Source organism: Micropterus salmoides, unplaced genomic scaffold (genome assembly GCF_014851395.1).
Source record: "Micropterus salmoides isolate LMB-PRFRI ecotype aquatic unplaced genomic scaffold, ASM1485139v1 Ms_hic_scaffold_4, whole genome shotgun sequence".
Taxonomy (NCBI): domain Eukaryota; kingdom Metazoa; phylum Chordata; class Actinopteri; order Centrarchiformes; family Centrarchidae; genus Micropterus; species Micropterus salmoides.
Window position 1 is genome coordinate 24732269 of NW_024043372.1, and position 12342 is coordinate 24744610.

The window sequence follows — 12342 nt, forward strand, 5'->3', positions numbered from 1 at the left end:
AACATCTGGTGTAGATGGAAGCGTACCGTCTCTAAGAGACACAAGACAGTGGTTTTTATTGTTACTTTAGCTTTTACCTGATTGACAAATTGAACCCCCTCTCCCACAAAAATATAGTCTGATGTTTAAATGTATGTATGGCTTTGAAGGGGTAGGAAGGTTTTGGGTTTTTTTTAACGCAGGGTATTAATGTGGCACAGGACCACAAGTTACGTAGGAGGAAGTGTAATGTGAGTGGGACTCAAGACCAGTGAGGCACAGTACTGTACTCCTGAATTAAAGGGAAGACCATGGATTTTAATTAACAGGCAATTCATATGAAATGAAACCTCAAAAATTAACAATTGTAAAAACGGTACATATGAAATGAATCTTTACAAATTGTGTCCAAAAACACAACCCCATATCACAAGAAACAGGAAGTATCACATGTCATTCAAAGGTTTCACAGCTATACATTTTTCTGTGGAGCATCTTAACATCCTTAACCGCTCACTAAACACGCAAAGGGGTGAAGTTCAAGTGAAGTATGTTTTGAACTCTCCCCCTGGTTCTTACCTCTAAAACCATCTATAATAAATCTGGAATCAAACTAAATATAAGTCATTCCTGTTATTATATATATAACAATGCTGTTACACCAAAATACAACAGCAGTGAATAACCTCGATTATCCGTCTGATGTAACAAACTATGAGCCCTTACGTAAATTACGTAAAATGTATTAGACAAAGTGGTGGACTGGAAAAAATCTATTTATAATCACAATAATATATGAAACTTATGTAAGAAGTTTCTTTCAGAATTCCATTCATTAGTTGTGTGTTTTCTGGTTACGTTACAGCAGCGTCTGCTGTGTTTTTCAGCTGTCCCTGTGCACAGGAAGAGTAGTAATAATAGGCTTATGTATATCATAACAAAACAGTAGTTAGGGTGGCTAGTGGTGAATTACTGGGGAAATAGTGTGAATACTGTATTGGGTCTCACAATTATAAGACCACCTTGCTATACAAAGGTCAGTAATGACATCACTACTATTTAGTTCTAAAACTGTGTTCATGCTATGATTAATAGCATAATGCTCTTACTGTCCTTTTGAATTTTACAGGTTTGTGAGTCATTTATTTTTTCAAACTACATGACATAATTTCTGGTGGAGACCCATTTTTGATGTAAGAAGTTTTTAAATATGAACATTTGCTTTAACTAGTACAGTCTGTCTTTCATTCATGCTCTCTCTTATGTGAATTGCAACCTGTGCATCTGAAATGGTATATTGATTTTGCAAACCAAAACAGTATTTTCGCGCCTGTATGAAGAAATGGAAAATGGACATTGCATTTTCATATTTTCAGGACTAGTGCAGCATGTCTGCCTACACACGGCCCATCTGCACTATCACCACTGACAGCATGTGTTGTGGTGGCAGCCCGGCTGACGGTGAGTGTCCTGGTTTTTTCTACTTTTTATCAGTTTTTCTGCTTTTTCCCTCGGTTTCCTGTTCTCTGCCCGCCTCTCTGTGTTTTCTCCCCCGTGTGCTCTCTCTCCCTCTGCTCCTGAGCCCAGCCAACTACCTGCACCTGCAACCCATCATCCACCTCGTCAGCCTGCCACACCTGCCAGTAATCAACCTCATCCCAGCCTGTATTTCAACCCCGGTTCTCCACACCATCCTTGCTTGATCGTCGTTGCTCCATACCTGGTGCCACTCCTGTGTTCAGGCTTCCTCGTTTCTTGTTTTTTCAAACTTACCCTGTGCCTTGTCTTTGTCTCCCCCTAACCTAGTCTCTCTGTTTGTTTCCCTCCCAGGTACACTCACCCTCGTCCTCCGCTCGGCTGGGCTCATCCACTGGCCCACTCCCCTTCGGACCTCCCCTTCGGACCTCCTCTCGGCGTCCTCCCTGTTCCCCTGCCTCTCCTCGCTTCCTTGGCCCGTGTTCCCCGGCTCCCTGGCCCCCGTTCTCCTTGGTTCCCCGTGCCAGTACTTCCCCGACGTCCTACTCTCCCTCCACTCCAGTCCCTCTCACCCTTTTTTCCCCCAATAAACCTCCTTCCCTCTGAACGCTGCATTTGGGTCCTCTCTGTCCACACCACACCCCGTAACAGAACGATCAAGCCACCCATGGACCCAGCAGACTCTAAAGCGGAGAGGGACATGTTCTTGGATGTCTTGGCAGAGCTGTGGTCTACGTGGCAGTTGGCATCCGACCTCGAGTCTCGCCAAGCTGCCCACGTTCAGGCTCACTGGGAGATAGCTGTAAGGCCATGGCTGCGGCGTCGGCTGCCTAAGTGGGCCAGACATTTTGTTGACTCCAGCCCTCTGCCGTTCACACCTATCCCTCCTGATCCCCAAGCGGCGAGCCCCCAATTTGGTCCAGATCCCCGGCCTGCCTGTCCCCCATGTTCGCCCGACACCACGCTTGACCCCCGCCTTCAGTTCGAGGGAACCCGCCTGGCCATCTTCTCTGGGGGCCGTGGTGGCCTTCGGAGGAGACGTGACCATCGCGGCTCCCGCCAATTTGCACCACTCTCCCTAGATCCCCAGCCAGTTAGCCCCCAGCCTGGCCCAGTCCCTCAGCCTGCTAGCGCCGCTAGCCCCCAGCCTGGCCCAGTCCCTCAGCCTGCTAGCGCCGCTAGCCCCCAGCCTGGCCCAGTCCCTCAGCCTGCTAGCGCCGCTAGCCCCCAGCCTGGCCCAGTCCCTCAGCCTGCTAGCGCCGCTAGCCCCCAGCCTGGCCCAGTCCCTCAGCCTGCTAGCGCCGCTAGCCCCCAGCCTCTCCCTGATCCCCAACCTGCTAGCGCCGCCAGCCTCCAGCCTGGCCCCCCCGATCCCTTGCCCCTTAGGGCCACTAGTCCCCTTGCTCTGTTGGCGGACGGACCGGCTTCAGCCCCGCCGGTGGTCCGGCCGACCCCTGCTCCCGTGTTCTGTTGGCGGACGGACCGGCTTCAGCCCCGCCGGTGGTCCGGCCGACCCCTGCTCCCCGTGTTCTGTTGGCGGACGGACCGGCTTCAGCCCCGCCGGTGGTCCGGCCGACCCCTGCTCCCCGTGTTCTGTTGGCGGACGGACCGGCTTCAGCCCCGCCGGTGGTCCGGCCGACCCCTGCTCCCCGTGTTCTGTTGGCGGACGGACCGGCTTCAGCCCCGCCGGTGGTCCGGCCGACCCCTGCTCCCCGTGTTCTGTTGGCGGACGGACCGGCTTCAGCCCCGCCGGTGGTCCGGCCGACCCCTGCTCCCCGTGTTCTGTTGGCGGACGGACCGGCTTCAGCCCCGCCGGTGGTCCGGCCGACCCCTGCTCCCCGTGTTCTGTTGGCGGACGGACCGGCTTCAGCCCCGCCGGTGGTCCGGCCGACCCCTGCTCCCCGTGTTCTGTTGGCGGACGGACCGGCTTCAGCCCCGCCGGTGGTCCGGCCGACCCCTGCTCCCCGTGTTCTGTTGGCGGACGGACCGGCTTTAGCCCCGCCGGTGGTCCGGCCGACCCCTGCTCCCCGTGTCCTGTTGGCGGACGGACCGGCTTTAGCCCCGCCGGTGGTCCGGCCGACCCCTGCTCCCCGTGTCCTGTTGGCGGACGGACCGGCTTTAGCCCCGCCGGAGGTCCGGCCGACCCCTGTTCCCCGTGTCCTGTTGGCGGACGGACCGGCTTCAGCCCCGCCGGTGGTCCGGCCGACCCCTGCTCCCCGTGTCCTGTTGGCGGACGGACCGGCTTCAGCCCCGCCGGTGGTCCGGCCGACCCCTGCTCCCCGTGTTCTGTTGGCGGACGGACCGGCTTCAGCCCCGCCGGTGGTCCGGCCGACCCCTGCTCCTCGTGTTCTGTTGGCGGACGGACCGGCTTCAGCCCCGCCGGTGGTCCGGCCGACCCCTGCTCCTCGTGCTCTGTTGGCGGACGGACCGGCTTCAGCCCCGCCGGTGGTCCGGCCGACCCCTGCTCCTCGTGTTCTGTTGGCGGATGGACCAGCAGCCCCATCCCTGACTCCCCCCGCTGCTGTCACGCTGCCAGCCCCTAGCCTTGCTCCCCGGCCTCTGGAGAGGTCGTCTCGCCCCCTAGCCCGCCCTTCGGGCCGCCCGCCCGAACTCTCTGGCTTGTCTCGCCTGGCTCCCCGGCCTCTGGAGAGGTCGCCGCGCCCGGCTCCCCGGCCGCCACGCCCGCTCCCCGGCCGGCTCCCCGGCCTCTGGAGAGGTCGCCGCGCCCGGCTCCCCGGCCGCCACGCCCGGCTCCCCGGCCTCTGGAGAGGTCGCCGCGCCCGGCTCCTCGGCCGCCACGCCCGGCTCCCCGGCCGGCTCCCCGGCCTCTGGTGAGGTCGCCGCGCCCGGCTCCCCGGCCTCTGGTGAGGTCGCCACGCCCGGCTCCCTGCCCGGCTCCCCGGCCTCTGGTGAGGTCGACACGCCCGGCTCCCCGGCCTCTGGTGAGGTCGCCACGCCCGGCTCCCCGCCCGGCTCCCCGGCCTCAGGAGAGGTCGTCTCGCCCCCTAGCCCGTCCCTCGGGCCGCCCGCCCGAACTCTCTGGCTTGTCTCGCCTTGCTCCCCGGCTTCTGGAGAGGTCGTCTCGCCCCCTAGCCCGTCCCTCGGGCCGCCCGCCCGAACTCTCTGGCTTGTCTCGCCTTGCTCCCCGGCCTCTGGAGAGGCCGCCACGCCCGGCTTCCCGGCCGCCACGCCCGGCTCCCCGGCCTCTGGTGAGGTCGCCACGCCCGGCTCCCTGCCCGGCTCCCCGGCCTCTGGAGAGGCCGCCACGCCCGGCTTCCCGGCCGCCACGCCCGGCTCCCCGGCCTCTGGTGAGGCCGCCACGCCCGGCTTCCGGCCGCCACGCCCGGCTCCCCGGCCTCTGGTGAGGTCGCCACGCCGGCTCCCTGCCCGGCTCCCCGGCCTCTGGAGAGGCCGCCACGCCCGGCTTCCCGGCCGCCACGCCCGGCTCCCCGGCCTCTGGTGAGGCCGCCACGCCCGGCTCCCCGGCCTCTGGAGAGGCCGCCACGCCCGGCTTCCCGGCCGCCACGCCCGGCTCCCCGGCCTCTGGTGAGGTCGCCACGCCCGGCTCCCTGCCCGGCTCCCCGGCCTCTGGAGAGGCCGCCACGCCCGGCTTCCCGGCCGCCACGCCCGGCTCCCCGGCCTCTGGTGAGGCCGCCACGCCCGGCTCCCCGGCCTCTGGTGAGGTCGCCACGCCCGGCTCCCTGCCCGGCTCCCTGCCCGGCTCCCTGTCCGGCTCCCCGGCTTCTGGAGAGGTCGTCTCGCCCCCTAGTCCGTCCCTCGGGCCGCCCGCCCGAACTCTCTGGCTTGTCTCGCCTTGCTCCCCGGCCTCTGGTGAGGTCGCCACGCCCGGCTCCCTGCCCGGCTCCCCGGCCTCTGGAGAGGTCGTCTCGCCCCCTAGCCCAGCCCTCGGGCCGCCCTCCAGACTCCCCTGGTCCGCCGGACCCTCCTGGCTCCCCTGGTCCGCCCTCGGGACGCCCGCCGGACCCTCCTGGCTCCCCTGGTCCGCCCTCTGGCTCCCCTGGTCCGCCCTCGGGCCGCCCGCCGGACCCTCCTGGCTCCCCTGGTCCGCCGGACCCTCCTGGCTCCCCTGGTCCGCCGGACCCTCCTGGCTTCCCTGGTCCGCCCTCGGGCCGCCCGCCGGGCTCCCCTGGTCCGCCCTCGGGCCGCCCGCCGGACCCCCCTGGTCTGCCCTCGGGCTCCCCTGTCCCGCCGGACCCTCCTGGCTCCCCTGGTCTGCCCTCGGGCTCCCCTGTCCCGCCGGACCCTCCTGGCTCTCCTGCTCTGCATTCGACTTGCCCCCCTGAACCTCCTGGCTCCCCCTGTCCGCCCTCGGGCCGCCCGCCGGACCCTCCTGGCTCCCCTGGTCTGCCCTCGGGCTCCCCTGTCCCGCCGGACCCTCCTGGCTCTCCTGCTCTGCATTCGACTTGCCCCCCTGAACTTCCTGGCTCCCCCTGTCCGCCCTCGGGCTGCCCGTCGGACCGACCCTGCTCCCCTGAACTTCCTGGCTCCCCCTGTCCGCCCTCGGGCTGCCTGTCGGACCAACCCTGCTCCCCTGAACTTCCTGGCTCCCCCTGTCCGCCCTCGGGCTGCCCGTCGGACCAACCTGACCCCCCTGAACCCCTTGGTCCCTCTGTTTCGCCCTCGGGACGTCCGCCCGGACCCCTTGGTCCCTCTGTTCCGCCCTCGGGACGCCCGCCCGAACCCCTTGGTCCCTCTGTTCCGCCCTCGGGACGTCCGCCCGAACCCCTTGGTCCCTCTGTTCCGCCCTCGGGACGTCCGCCCGAACCCCTTGGTCCCCCTGTTCCGCCCGAACCCCTTGGTCCCTCTGTTCCGCCCTCGGGACGTCCGCCCGAACCCCTTGGTCCCTCTGTTCCGCCCTCGGGACGTCCGCCCGAACCCCCTGGTTCCCCAGCTCCGCCCTCTGGCACCCCGTCTGAACCCCCTGGTCCCCCAGCTCCGCCCTCTGGCACCCTGTCTGAACCCCCTGGTCCCCCAGCGCTACCCTCTGGCACCCTGTCTAGCCCTGAGTTTTCAGTTCTGCCCTGCCTGTTCCCCTAACTCTTCCCTGTCCTGAAGCCCTCCCTGAACTCCCAGTTTGGTTTTGGACCCTGGACCCCCGTCAGCCGGACCCCAGTACATCTTCCCCCCCGTGTTCACCTGCCAAACCCCCTGTCCTATAGGAAGGCCGCCGGGAGGCGTCCATTGAGGAGGGGGCCCTGTTGTGGTGGCAGCCCGGCTGACGGTGAGTGTCCTGGTTTTTCTACTTTTTATCAGTTTTTCTGCTTTTTCCCTCGGTTTCCTGTTCTCTGCCCGCCTCTCTGTGTTTTCTCCCCCGTGTGCTCTCTCTCCCTCTGCTCCTGAGCCCAGCCAACTACCTGCACCTGCAACCCATCATCCACCTCGTCAGCCTGCCACACCTGCCAGTAATCAACCTCATCCCAGCCTGTATTTCAACCCCGGTTCTCCACACCATCCTTGCTTGATCGTCGTTGCTCCATACCTGGTGCCACTCCTGTGTTCAGGCTTCCTCGTTTCTTGTTTTTTCAAACTTACCCTGTGCCTTGTCTTTGTCTCCCCCTAACCTAGTCTCTCTGTTTGTTTCCCTCCCAGGTACACTCACCCTCGTCCTCCGCTCGGCTGGGCTCATCCACTGGCCCACTCCCCTTCGGACCTCCCTCTCGGCGTCCTCCCTGTTCCCCTGCCTCTCCTCGCTTCCTTGGCCCGTGTTCCCCGGCTCCCTGGCCCCCGTTCTCCTTGGTTCCCCGTGCCAGTACTTCCCCGACGTCCTACTCTCCCTCCACTCCAGTCCCTCTCACCCTTTTTTCCCCCAATAAACCTCCTTCCCTCTGAACGCTGCATTTGGGTCCTCTCTGTCCACACAACCACACCCCGTAACAGCATGACTGCTTACATCCTCATAATATCCCTAACTATTGCAATCAAACCAGGAACTGTTTGAGATTCAAAAAGATGGTGTCTGCTCTGTATTGCTCATTTATGCCCTGATCTCTGATCTCTCCAAGACACATTATTCTAGATGAAGGGATATAAAAGTCAGCTTTAATAAGTTATAAGTTAAATGAATACCACTTTAATATTACAGTTACATTGCTTATATATTCATAACCTAACCTCTAATTCAACGCCATGGGAACGGACTGACCCGGTACGGGGGACGTAATCGATTTTTGCTGTTCTAGCTGTTTTCCGTCCACAAACAGGGGCGCTTTGTGCCAACAAAGACCGTCTGGCGGGCCGCCATCTTGTTTAGATCGGCTGCGGTCTTAAAGGTGCGTTCCAGTTGACATGGGAAGTTCAAAGGTCAAAAATTTCAAAGGGAATCGCACTACCCCGACTTCGTGATCCAAGATGGCTGTCGGGGTATCAACAGTTAGTGAAAGCTGTAGTTTATACTGTTTATTAGCACTTCTGTGTACTTGTGACTCATGTAAATGTTCGTACACAAAGTGCTGTCCAACAACTGTATGTGGACGTGTTGCTACAGTGTTTAGTGTGAGTAAATACCGCACAATGCGTTTTTTTCAACCGGTGTACCAATAGCTAGTTGTAAACAAACAACTGGCCGAGCGAGGTTTTCCGACTTGTAACTGGAACGCCGTCAACTCGGGTGTGACGTCATTGCCAGCACCGACCTCCGACTTCCAAGGAAAATGGAACGCAACATAAGTTTAGTTTGTGTCATCAGATATAAGTGGAGAAGAAGAGTGTGATTTGGCGGAGGCGATCTTTATCGGCCTCTGCTGGCGACCCGTAGGAGCTACACAGACATGCAGGATATGTCTGAAATCGTCTAGTCGAGACGAACAAAAAAGACCACCCACAGCCCTGTAGGATGTTCTGTTCTCAAGCTGTGGGCCTGTAAAGCATGGGAGTGCTTTTGTTCATATATATTGACTGTTTTTAGATAACTACCAATAAAAGTGAACATATAAACAGTAAATATGGCCAAAACATGGACATTCTTCTGGTATATTTTTGAAAGAATGTGTAATAAATGTTGTATATCAGTTTCTTTTCATCAAATTTACAGTTACAGTTGTATTCTAGATGTATTAGAAGATATTAAGGTGCATTATAATCTACTGTATGATGGTTTTGATGGTTTATTGCATTAAAATAAAGCTTTTTTTACCAGGTGAGCATGAAAATATATTTCTTTTTGTTATTCATATCCATGTAGTCTGTAATGGTAAAATAAATATGTTAATATACAATGGATTTATATTCCTTAGCTTCTGACCTTTCAAAGGAGACCAGAATTATGCATCTAGGCCTAATGGTTGAGGAGATATTACTGATTTACTGACCATGTAAAGTGCACATCACCAAGAGAGTCTCTGTACACTTTTCAAGTCAGTAAACAACAACAGAAAAAAAAAAACGACATTACATGTAAAAGTACACACACTCACACGCATCCACATGTGATAATGTTAATGTGACAACAAGGTTGAGGTTAGTAATTTTAAAAACAGAGATCTTATAATTGTAACAGGATTTGGGTAGCTACTTGTCTAGGAGGGGGAAAAAATAGTACGTTTGTTCCAGCCAGTGAAATTAGGCAAGATCGTAATGAACAGAAAAACCTTGCCTGCTGCCTTGCCTATTTTACGACGGTGAAAGAAGGCAGTTCAAGTTATACACTTGGTGTGTGCCTCAAATAGGATTGAATTACTTTTCCCAGATGTTTAACTGTATGGGTCAGAGAAATTGTGCAGCCATCCAAGTCAATGGAATGAGCTATGTTTATCTAGCTAGACCCACAAGCAATGTTTCATTCTTGTGTGAATTCAAATGCAGGAAATTATTGCACATCTAGTGATGGACTTCTAACAAGCACGTCTCTAATTATATCAGTCAGACGGTTACAGGAAGATATGTGTGTCATCAGCATAGCAGTGAATACATTATGTTGTGTTTTTTGAAACTGTGACCTAAGGGCAACACATAACAAGAGTGGAGTGAGTAGTGATCCCTGTGGAACACCATATTTGACCTTAGACCAGGAAGACATTGTATCATTATATGCAAAGCTTTGTGCTTTCTTACTCAGAACGGGACCAAGAAAGTGCCTGCCCCTTGAGACCAATAAGGTTGTCGTTGTTGGAGGAAGTCATAGGCAGTGTTTGGCAAGTTACTGCGAAATTGTAATAAATTACTAGTTACATATTACTCCTTAAAAAAGTAATATTATTTATTTATTTATAGTAATATTTTTTACTTTTTCTACTGAAAAGGCTCTTCTGTCTGTAACAGAAGCCCTAAGGTCAGCTAAACCTGCAGCCCAATCCTAGGTTCTTATCCTGCTTGACCTATCAGCTGCCTTTGACACAGTCAACCACAGGATCCTGCTATCCGTTCCTACAATGTTTTGTGGCAAGGACAATTATCCTCCTCCCACTGCCTCTCCACAGGGGTGCCCCAAGGCTCAGTGCTTGGGCCCCTTCTCTTCTCAATTTACACCACCTCACTGGGGCCGATCATTCGCTCGCACGGCTTCTCTTACCACTGCTACGCAGACGATACGCAACTCTACCTATCCTTCCCGCCAGGCGATCCCACCGTCTCGGCACGGATCACGGACTGTCTATCGGACATATCTGCATGGATGAAGGCTTGCCACCTTCAACTAAGCCTCTCTAAGACTGAATTCTTGGTCATTCCAGCCAAGCAATCTATCCACCATAACATCAAACTACAAATTGACTCCGCAACCATCACTCCAACCAAGGTGGTGAGAAACTTGGGTGTCATGATTGATGACCAGCTGTCCTTTTCAGACCATGTTGCTGCTGTCTCTCGGTCATGCCGCTTTGCTCTATACAACATAAGGAAAATCAGGCCCTACCTCACTCAGTGCGCCAGCTTCTGGTACAGGCCATGGTTATCTCTCGCATCGACTATTGCAATGCCCTCCTAGCAGGTCTTCCAGCTTGAAACCCTTACAAATGGTTCAGAATGCAGCAGCGCGTCTGGTTTTTGATCAGCCCAAAAGAACACATGTCACTCCATTACTCAATGACCTCCACTGGCTCCCCGTGGCCTCCAGAATCTTCCGAGAACACTTCCTCTTATAACACCTCTAACTCCTAACCTCTAACATCCACTTCCTGTGCTCTTCTTCTTCTGTCCCCTACAATTATCTTGTATTGATTGCACTTTTTTGTTTTGATTGCACTTTTTGTTAACTCTTACTTCCTTCCCTAGGTATTTACCCCACTGATGTGATATGTACTGTGAGCTCTTACTAGTATGTATTGTCAGTTGTAGATCTGTATTTGATGCTCTGTTGATGCTTGTATGTTGTTCCTCAAATGTAAGTCGCTTTGGATAAAAGTGCCAAATGAGTAAATGTAAATGTAAATGTATTAATTTACTTATTTACTGGGTGATAAAAGTAACTATTTACATTACTCATAACATTACTATATCACTTTCACTACCACCCCCTCCCCCCTAAAAAAGCTGTCTCTCCTAACTTCTCGACTTTTTAAATAATATTATATTCCTGGCTCGAGTCTCTGCAACAAACCGGCGCAGAAAACGCAGATTAGAAATTTATTAGAGAAATGGAAAAACATGTGGCAGTGTCACAGGATTACATTAGCAATACATTCAATTATAATATTTTCAAATATTCTGCACTCTGAGAGTTCATGTATTTGATGGATTTTTGACCCTTCTTTAAACATTAAACGGTTATTCAAGCAATTTAGTAATGCAACCAAATATCCAACATTTCCCATAATACAATTCAGACTTCAGAAAAGCTCCCTCCAGAGCCACAGATTTACAGTATAGCCACCGCGGGCTGTGTGTTTATCATCATAACCAATGAACTGAACTTCCTGTAGGGTGCCTTTGAACCTTTAACCAGGAATAGAATTACAACAAAGCCCAGCTGTGATGTGTTGAAGAAAACACGATAAAACTAAAAACCGTACACATTTACATTTTTACATCAGAATTACCAGTACATCTAAAATTACTGATGTGAACTGTTCAGCCTAGGAGGATGTTGTTTTTAAGGTTTAACTTCTTGAGCAAGTAGTCTTCTCCCACCAACAATATTTATGTTTAATACTGCTACAACAAAAAAAAAATTCTTCTTGATCAATTCAGGGTAGTACGAGGCACGTTTGTGACTTTCCTTTATCCTTCCTTACATCATCATTAGATGAGGTGTGTTTGTATAAGCATGTGTTTATTTGAATATGAGTCCATTTGTTTGTTGTCTATTTAGTTTTCATTTGATTAAGTAAAAGTAAGTAAGTTTTCAGGTAAAAAAACACTAAATCAGACAGCTACAACAACCCAGAAAGATACAAGTACAATGGTTTTGAAATGACCTGGTTAAAAGGTGGTTATGTAACAAACCAGTGTATGCGAGTGTGTGCAGGTGTTCGTGTGGTGTGTATGAAAATGTTTCTGTGTGGTGATTCTTTGTTAATTGATAACAGGTTGAAGTGGGTGGGTGAACTAACAAGGACCTCCTTGTTAGTTCAGAGAATTCACATTTATACAACGCATATTTACCAAGAAATACTTGTGTTTTTACATTCATGTGACTGACAGAGAAGTAAGTATTACGTTATTTACAGAGGATAATAAAAAAAGATTCTTAATGTTTGGAAAATGTCTCTGTGGTAATGAAGATGTATTCAGAAGTAGTCTGTCCATTCACCTCACAAAGCACGACACATGGTTTTCCCTACATGAAAGCACATTAGCCATTCTGTCTTTAGGTGGTATCAGCTCGAAACCAAATTTTGTGGGATTGTCCAGCCCAATAGTAATAACAGGAGAATGTATTTGATGCATATGTTTTTGGGGAAGTGTGGAGCTGCCTGCACGGGAGCTTTAATT